The 10,438-nt window shown below is 43.7% G+C and overlaps 1 protein-coding gene across 1 annotated transcript in view; it reads right to left on the minus strand.

Annotated features, from left to right (window-relative positions):
* Nucleotides 1-10,438, minus strand: part of LOC148041890 (transducin family protein / WD-40 repeat family protein) — a 164,089-nt gene that overhangs the window by 142,285 nt on the left and 11,366 nt on the right. The gene's annotated exons all lie outside the window — the stretch shown is intronic.

A 10,438-nucleotide genomic window follows, 5' to 3' on the forward strand; every position in this document is an offset into this window, starting at 1 on the left:
AACGAAGATAATGACGCGAACAGATTCTGGGGTCCAAAAATAGTAACTCTCTCAATTTTAGGGATGGTGACCCCTACATTCCTCAAGTTGTTCTAAGCAACTTTTATCATTGTGACCGCATTAAAAAGTGTAATATGGCTCAGTTACGATGACTTTTATTCCGTGAGCATTCTCACATGTGCATTTTCTGTCTTGGCCAGGCTCATTGTCCTGCACCATCTCAAGTGGCTATGCACACAGTCCCAAACCACTAGCATTCTATTCTTCAATGCCCATTCAATATGGAACTCGTCCTAAGGCTCAGACAAACCATTAGTCCAATTTGTCCCAATGGCTGCCTCTTCTGGCCATGCAAAGATCCGAGCTTATTCCAAGAGAACTCTGGGGGTAAGAAGCAACAGCAACAAAAGAAAAGAAAAATAAAATATTTATATAAGTAAATAAGAAAAGCAACCGTAAAAAGTATCACCACCTAGTGACATTCCACACAACCAATGACTCACTATCATGTCACTATCTCATGTTTGGTATAGGGACTCTATTTCATGAGCACATCTCCAAGTTTTCTTTTTGAAGTGTTCTTGTGTTTTCTCTTTTCTCTCTCATGTCCTGTGATCAGCAAATCTATTTCTGCATTCTATCATGCATCCATTGCTGCATCCACTTCTGACATGGTATCAAATTTCAAGATCTACACTCCTGCTACTATAGATCCTCCTCTGCCCTTTGCTGATCAGGCGACCCCCTTCCTGGCACCTGTTGTAAATCATGATGTTCCCAGCCCTCCACATCTGCATTTACTGCATTTAATGTGCCACCAGCTTGCATTTTTTCCTTCCTCACCTGCATTTGCAATCTACTTCCCTCTTGCTACCCCAACTGGCTCCTAAATCGCTAGTGACTACTATCTTTACATCAGTATACCTACGTTTTCAGCAACTGCTATTCCTATAGTGCTATGCGACGTCTTTTGGCTGGTTTTTCTACAGATTTTTGTAATTTCAGCATTCTGATTTTTGTGATCAGCTTGTGTCCACTGCGTGTGAACTCTATCTCTACTATTAATTTGGTTATACTCTCCTCCTCTTCTTTCCTTTATTTTCTCTTTCTATCCTCTCCAAATGGCTCCTCCCTACTGTTCCACTCGTGACAAATTATATGGCCCTGATCACCTAACATGGAGTGCTATTATGAAAGCATGGTTTGCACAGAAGCGTTTATGGTACATTGTTTTTGGAAATTTTGAGCATCCTACAAGGACAATTATGAAGAAGCTATGGTCACATGGGATATTGATGATGCATGTGCCTATTCTGCTCTTCTTTGTTGTATCTTCAAAGTTCTTCCGGCGGTCACCTCTTGCAAGACTTCTTTTGAGATTTAGGCGAAGCTTCAAATGCTATACAAGGCCCCTTTGACCATGCGTGCTATCACTCTTTATCGACAGCTCCAACAGATGAATTTCGAGCTAAAGGACACTATTCAATCATTCTTACTTTGTGTCGCACAGGTACAAGATCAGCTTTGACACATGCAATCCGCCCTTCTAGAGGCTCATCTTGTAGAGACTGTGCTCTACAACCTCCCTCCGAAGTTTGATGGAGTAGACAATGCTTTAAGGGCTCAAACATCATTCACACCCATAAGTTTTCTACATATGTCCTCGATGCTGCTTGAGAATGAGACATCTTTGTGGTTACAAGGAAGGCTTGCATCACAATTTGGTGACTCCAGCAAGACCTTTACAGCTTCAAAAAGGAGTGACGGGAAGAAGTTAAAGGCCCAGTGTTATCACTGTGGTAAGAAGGAACATTTGCACAAGGATTTCAAAGAGTTAGCAGCTTCGAGAAAGAAGAAAAAGCATCATACAAACTCCTCTATTGAGTCATCCTCATCCTTAAACTCCAACTCGGATCCTCCAGCCAAGGCGTGGACAGGATCATCTTCTTCAAACTGAGGGAAGGGCTTGGCAATCCCTCCTACTGCATTCTAGTGCGGGTGATGTGGTCATCCCTCACAACTCTCTACTAGAGAGAGTGTGTGTGAGAGGGTGGTGAGGTGAGGCAGGTGATCCTCATCTATACACGTATACACGTGCACAAGTTCCAGAGGGGGACGTCCTAACGCATCAACTGAAATCTAGCAGGTTCAAATCCAAGAGCTGGGATTGACTTCCACGTTCATGATGGGTTGTTCCTTGACAGAGAGGGGGATCGAATCCTAGTCCAAGTAGTCTATGGCCAAAGGCAGGGAATCCATGGTTACGTATGTTCAAAGGCATTTTTGACAGGATGGTCTTGTATACTACTGCAAGAATTGTTGAAGACACCAAGATCTATTATGATTCTTCTCTATTTTTGAATTCTAATATGATCAACATTGACAATCAGATTCTCTCCAAGGCACCTTGGTGATGGCTTGATCACCCATTGCTTGGGTATCCATGGTCCTATTTTGGTGGTCTTTGTTGTATGGACTATCATGAGTCCTTATCATTGTATCATTATATTGTATCAGATCGCCCATGATATGAGAGGTGTTAGCAATCTAGTCAACTCATGCGTGAGTCTGGGCTATGCCGGGTATTATAGATGTCAATGGTCATTATGATGACTATTTTGGCATTTAGCCAACTTGATGCCATTTTTGGCATTCCTTTACTCTATTTATTCAAGCTCCTCCTCCACACTTTATCATGATATTCATCACTTGCAAATCCAGTGCATGCCCTTTGGAGAAAGGGAGCAAGTGCCAATGTCCAAGCAGCTAGTGACTCACAGTTGTGCGCAATTGTCTCAAGTTTGGTACATGGATTCCATTTCCCAAGTACATCTTTGAGTTCTCATTTTGCAATGTTCCTGTGTTTTCACTTTTCTCTCTCTTTCATCTTGTGTTTAGCAATCTATTTTAGCATTATTTCATGGTTCCATTGTTGCATCCACTTTTGACAAGGTTTCCCCACAAGTGTGTGCCAATGTTAGCCAACAAGGATCCCCATAGGTTTCACCACTTCCTTCGGTGAGATCCAAGCCATAGCCTTCGATTACAAAGTTGCCAACGCGAGAGGGGGATGATGAGAAGAGCTGAGACAAAGTTACAAGATTTTAGCAATCTATTTTAGCATTATTTCATGGTTCCATTGTTGCATCCACTTTTGACAAGGTTTCCCCACAAGTGTGTGCCAATGTTAGCCAACAAGGATCCCCATAGGTTTCACCACTTCCTTCGGTGAGATCCAAGCCATAGCCTTCGATTACAAAGTTGCCAACGCGAGAGGGGGATGATGAGAAGAGCTGAGACAAAGTTACAAGATTTTAGCAATCTATTTTAGCATTATTTCATGGTTCCATTGTTGCATCCACTTTTGACAAGGTTTCCCCACAAGTGTGTGCCAATGTTAGCCAACAAGGATCCCCATAGGTTTCACCACTTCCTTCGGTGAGATCCAAGCCATAGCCTTCGATTACAAAGTTGCCAACGCGAGAGGGGGATGATGAGAAGAGCTGAGACAAAGTTACAAGATTTAGACGCCCAAGAGGAGGTAATGACTTCACAATAGCTAGCTTTTCAAGTCCCACAATGGTTCAAGACCCTCATGCAAATGTTGTTAGCAAGTTTATCAACTCATGTTTGAGTCTATGCATGCCTATCAGGGCTCGGCACATTGCCTTTTATTTAGGCATTATTTTAATGATTTTTGTGTGCCATTTGTAGCATTTTATGCCAGTCATCCAGCATTAAATGATGGCCAACCAGCTGCCATTTTAGCATAGAATCAAAGAACGGCCATTCCGGCCTGTAGGAACGGCCTAATGCGTCCCAAACCCTCCGAGGAGGTGAAATGGCCAGGGAACGTTCCCTACCGTTTCCTCTACCATTCCCTATTTGCAACAGCTACCACATGTTCACCCATCTCCATTGCCTAATGTGCACGCACTAATCTCCCTCCCTCTCTCTCTCTTTTTTTTTTAAGTGAAGACACTTGAATTAAGCAAAAAATATTTACATCAAACCATCAAGTCAAACATTGTCTCTATATCTCTCTCACTCTCTCTCTGTCTAATATTTACATGAGGCTTGCAAGCTCTCAGAACAACCAAAACAACCTATGCATGAACGGTACTAATAAATCACACAAAAGGCACAGCTGGAGTAGAGCGAACAATCGCCAGCCAGGGAGCAGCAATATCTGGAAGAACCAAGTCAACAGACATCATAGAAGAGATTTGCCATAACACTAATCCACACACACGGGCCACATGCCCATGGATGCCTGAAGCTGAATCAAAAATAAAGGCATTGCGAGTACGCCATATATGCCACAGGGCTATCCATCTAAGCAAATGGAATAGATAGGAACAATCTGAACTCAAAAAGGGCATAGAGGACAAATTCCCGATAATCCAGGGACGAACTAGTATGCGGTGTTGAGTCACCAAGGACCACACACAGGAAATGAAATTCCACATCTATCGCGCAACAGGGCAAGAGACAAAGATGTAAAGCAATGTCTCATCACATGTAGTACAGAAAATATGACCTGTAGAGATCTTTTTTGGGCACGGAGCACTTCTCCCGTTGGAAGGACCCCAATGAGCAACCTCCACATGAACACTTTTCCCTGATACATAACCTTAGACTTCCAGAGCTGAATAAATCTTTCCCGCCACTTCTTTTTGCTATCCCTAAGATGCCATAACTTATTAACTTTCCCCGTGACCCATCTCTTAGCTTCCACCATTTCATGATATATCTGATTAGCCGACCTTTTCTCAAAATCATCAGGAAGCACAAACATCCAGTCACGCCATGGATCCAATGGCTGTAACGCAGGCAAAGGAGAGAACCTCTAAAGATTGTCCTGTATGGATGACAAAATATCCCTATACCCACGAGGCACCCTACAATACTGACGAATACGCCTAAAAGAATAAAGGCGGGGCTGCCTAGGAATAACTCCATCACAGACAGTCTTCAACCCCAACCTAGCCATCCAATTAAACTTGTCTCGCTACAAATCTTTTTATGGCCGATCCAACAACCTTGAGGTAGCTACCATTTCTCCTTGCATCGAATTTTCCTCCTTACCAATATCCAGAGGACGCCAAATTGCAAAACGAAGCATCTCCTGCCAAGAAGCAATCAAATGAGAAAGGAGAAAAGACTGGGAGACCTTTATAGGCCTCGTAGAATTAAGCGTGTGCCACCAAGAAGCATGAATAATCGTGTTACCATGAGAGATGCCAACCTTTTCTATGAAGAATTTGGCAATATCTGACCAAGGATGACACTGAATACATAGACTCTGCAAAAGGGATAGCCTCAAAGCAACCATATGCAAATTAGCATCCAACAAAGCTGCACCCCCCATCCTTTTCGGAGTGGTCACATGCTGCCAGGAGATCCATACCTACCCCAAATGATTGCCTTTCTTTTTCCACAGCATAAATCTCATAGGCTGGACCAAATCCAAAAGGGACTTCTTAGTCCAAGGAAGCAATGGCAGAAAGAACGAAATCATACTAATCATAATGCATTGAGCCCTTTCAATCTAACATGTAGAGGCCAACTCTAAGATTTCCAGTACATGAACCTGTCATGAATTCGGGAGGCCATCCAATCCAGCAAGGCACAGGCAGCAATCTCCACACCAATAGGATATCCCAAGTGTCTCGTTATATTGCCCCTTGGGATCACAACGCCATTCCAGCCCAAGGCTTGTAGATCATTCTCCGTACACGAGAGAAGGGTGGATTTCTGAGTATTAATGTAAAGACCCAATGCCAAAGCAAAAAGATTCCATGCCACCATTGCCCAATTAACATTAATACGATCCGCCTTAAGAAACATAAAAGAATCATCTGCCAAAGATTGGCCCACAAGCTAATCACTGCCTGGAAGAGATAAGCCAACTATCTCCCCTTGAGCTGCCAGCTTATCCAATAATGAGAGCATCAAATGAGTTGCCAAAGCAAACAGCAAAGGACTGAGAGGATAGCCTTGCCGAAGAGACCGAGATAAGGCAATTTCCCCCGTAATCCCTCCATTAAGAGCAATACGAGCCACAGTCCCCTTGACTGATGGTATCAACTAGAGAAATCATACAGGGCCCAAAACCCATTGTAGACATTAATTGCCGCAAAAATGACTAGCTAACATGATCAAATGCCTTCTCGATATCCAACTGAAGCATAACAACCTGCTGGCTAGAAGCTTTGGCATAATCAATTCCTAGCTGAACATTCAAAATGTTGTGCATTATATTCCGAAATTTAATGAAACCATATTGACGTGGATAAATGAGGTGCGGAAATACTTTCTCCAATCTGTTGGCAATAATTTTGGAAAAGATTTTATATGACGCTCCCATAACTGAAATGGGTCTCCATTGTTTCAATGAGGTCGAAGAGGCAACCTTGGGCAACAACCTAATGATAGCAATCTTCCAATCTGAAGGCATCATACCAGAGTTCCACACCCGTTGACACAAGCGAGTTAATGGGTCCTTAAGCAGTTGCACATGGGCTGAAAACAGCTCATTAGAAAGGCCATCCCAACCTAGACTTTTCCTTCGAGGCAAGTGAGACAGCACTTCTTCCACTTCATCTTCAGAAATATCAGCCTCCATTAAATTCACCCATTCTGGTTTGACCTGATTACCAACCGAGTCACAAATATATGTCCGAGTAGAGAGAACAGCATCTAAAAGAATCTCTTGTGGACCCAACAAGGCCCTATAGAAGTCAACAGTCATCCGAATAATGGAGGCAGGATCAGTCACCATATCACCTTTCCCATCATTTAAACGCACAATATTTTCTCGGGCATATTTCTGATGCAGACGAGCAAAAAATTGATGAGTTTGACAGTTGTTATCATGTAAAGCTTTGGCTTTGTGGCCAACAGTTTGTATTTTGCATATTCCTCTTCCTGAAGAGATTGGACCCTGCCTTTCAGCCATTTAATGCAAGCGAGCAAGTCATGATTGGAATCCCCAATCTGACACAGAGACAAGGAATGAGCTAATAAAGATTGGAATCCCCAATCTGACACAAAGACAAGGAATGAGCTAATAAAGATTGAGTATGTTGCAATTCAGCTTGAAACGATGAAGCATGCTGAATTCCATATTGTCGGGATAACGCTCGCGCATTATCCCTAAGAACCACCCATGCTTCCATCCATGTAGATAGGACCTTCGAGCTAAAAGAAGCTATCAGCTGTTGAACGCCTTCCAAAAACTGATTATGCTGCAAAAAGATTGATTAAACCGAAGAGGCAAATGGGCAAGGAGAGCCTTGGTCTGTGGCTCATTTCCAGGACCAAAGGATAATGATCTGACAAAACATGTTGTCTTTCCACCCACATATCCATGACTGCAGGAAGAAAAGAGTCACTTTGGCAAATGTAGATCCTATCCAGTCTGGGCCAAGTATTTGGATGCTGAAAAGAACGATAAGTATATCCGGCTTGTGATGGATACATCCAAGACTACATGTCCTGTTGCAAAGATACCGCTACAAGAGCATCCCAAGCCTGTAGCTCAGGGCCATCCATAACCGAATGTGGTGAGGTACCTGATCCGCAAAGACACACGCATTAAAATCACCCATAACAAAGCCTTGACAAGCCATGGCAAGGCAGTGCAGGACATCCCAAAGCTGACGACGTTTCCTTGCGTTAGAAGGAGCATACACGCCTACAATCCACAAAACCTCTCCCTCATAACATATTTCCAGGATCACAAATCAACCACGGGTATCTTGAGAAACCAACACTGGTTGCAGGGAGGATTTGACAGCCACCATAACCCCCGATTTATGTGGAGCGCAACCACTAAAGAAGACTGCATAATCCTTATACACATAAGAAGATCCAACCAAAGCATGATATTTGTGCTTCACAGCACAAAAAAAAACCCAATTTCTGGCTAACACCACTTTCCACAGCCGATACTGCTTGCTGGCTGAAGAAATACCTTTCACATTACACAAAGCAATTTTCATGATGAAATCACAAACGAGAAAACTAGTGAGCCATCACTTTCCCTTTCCCTTTTACATCAATAGCATTGGCAGCCTGGAATCTCTCCATTTCACTACGAATAACATCTACAACATCAGCCCTCTGCAAACCTGCAATCGAAGCTCGCGAAGGAAACTACAGTTGCTGGGAGTGGAAAAAATCCCGAGGAGACACAAGCCTTCCACGAGCATCGAATCGCAAAGCTGAATCAAAAGTCCTTTTATCTTCCACTGCCGGAGCATGCAAAGTTTGAGGTTTCATATAAAACCCCTTACCTCTGCGTTGAAAGGTCTGAGTGATTGGAAGCGGCAGAGAATGGGCAGGAGTCGTGGGCAGGAGTCGAGTGAGAATCTGGCCTAGCATTACAACAAACCACAGTGACCCAAGAATCCTCCCTAGGAGACAAATTCCGCCCAACCGCAATCGAAGGATGCTCCCAATCCACGTGAGGAACATCTTTCTTGCCTTCCTCACGACCATGTTGGGGAAGGTGCTCTGGATCATCTACTAGTTGCCGAATCATTTGTTGAGGAAGGTGGTCTTGCATTTCCATATCTTGATCCATAGGGCCTTGTACTACCTCTGTCGCATTCTGAAATAAAATGGCCCAACTAGCCACATCTGAAACAGTGTCCTGCAAAAGTACCCCATTTCAACTCATACACCAACCTTTGTAAGCCTGGAACTTCAAAACGAACTTTTGTTAGGCGAGGTTTTCCTGTATCCCACAGCATACATGCCCTATTCTTATTGCAGGAAGCCAACCAAGGTTCCACCAAAAGCTCGCCAAGAGTTCTCAGTACCAGAGGAAGAAGTCTCCAAAGATGTGAAGGAAAATCAACCACCTCTACCCAAATTGGGCAGCCTGCCTTAGCACCTCCTGAAACTCAACCATAGGCCTCCAAGGGACCATATGAACTAGCTGCCCATCCAAAAACAAAGGAATGCGTTGCATAATGAAAGCCCACACTTCCGAGGAGAACCTCAAAGAACCCCCTAGGTCCATCATCTTGTTTTTTTACATAGATAGGATTTTTTTAATAATAAGTTGGCCTATTTAATTTAGATTAGATTATAAGAAAGCTCACATCATAGCCATGGTAAGGCATAAGACATCGGTTCAAGTCCGATAAAGGGCTAATTGAACATCTACTGGCACCTCCAAAATACATCAAACCTCACTCAACTCGTAACCATATGTAGATCAATAAAAACCATGTCAAATCTGGTCTTTGCTTTATTGCACTCCTTATGTTGTGTCAGGGTATATCGTTAGGAAGTCTCAAATGTCTCCCTACGTTGCTATCCTTTCACATCATGCAATTCTATTTGCTTTACATAGACAACGCGTGGTTGCGACTTATCTGGATAATGCAATTGAATCCGGTTCGGAGTACAAAATATTTTTTCATAGGATAGGAAAAGCTATTCCTCTTCAACAAGAGGGGCTTGCATATGCCCTGAAGCATCATCATGGCACTGTTCAACATTGACTAACATGGACTGCAGCCAAGCACGAATTCTAGTGATCAAGGGAGACCTTCCTATAAAGTAAAAGATGGCAGCCCTGTCATGGAAAGCAACAATCTGCTTTAATACCAGATCGGTTCCCATGATCGCAAGAACTTGATCCCCATCCGGGAAAGCGTTAGTTTTACCCTCATTAGCATGGATATAGTCCGACGTAAGATGATTAGCGGTATCCAACATGAACTGAAGAGACCCATCAATCTGTGAAGAAGAAGCATTAGCTTCTGGCTAACACAAATTTGGGGGGCTTAAGGCCGGTTCTTCAACCGACATCCTACGATGTTTGCCCATTTCATCCCCATCCATCAACGGCCCAGAGTCTTCAGCCGAGAAATCACCACCGGACCCTCCAAGTCTTGGTCATTCCCTTGCCCTATATGTTGTTCAAGGAAGGCCATATCAATGCCATTTGATACCTACAGATTCGCCATTATAGAAGTAGATGGTGATCACAAAACGTATCACTGAACACTAACAGGCTGTGTCCCAGCAAATCTGAGTTGGGACTGACTTCTGCAGGCCTTGTGTGAAAACACTCTGCGTAGGAATAGTAAGTGTGTAAGGTATTCTCGCTCCCTCAGTCGTTCACGCAAACGCCGCAAGAAGAAGGGATGCCAAATCTGTAGGTCGAGCAGAAGGGTGTATGTACAGGGAACACAGGAGCAGGTCGCGATTTACAGGGCTTTTGACAGGGCGGGTAGGCGTGGCCCATTGCGGAGCAGAAAAGGGAGGTCAAGAAGACTGCACACGACCCTCCTCAGACAGCGATGCTGCTGATCCGAGGCACAAGCCTATGGAGATGCAGAAGATACAGCTATAGGACGAGTAGGCTTTACCCATTTAACGACAGGCAGAAGACAATGGCACTGGGGCAAATCCGATT

The sequence above is a fragment of the Lygodium microphyllum genome, chromosome 1, assembly GCF_053477565.2.
Source record: "Lygodium microphyllum isolate KBCC chromosome 1, Lygodium_microphyllum_v1.1.10, whole genome shotgun sequence".
Lineage (NCBI taxonomy): Eukaryota > Viridiplantae > Streptophyta > Polypodiopsida > Schizaeales > Lygodiaceae > Lygodium > Lygodium microphyllum.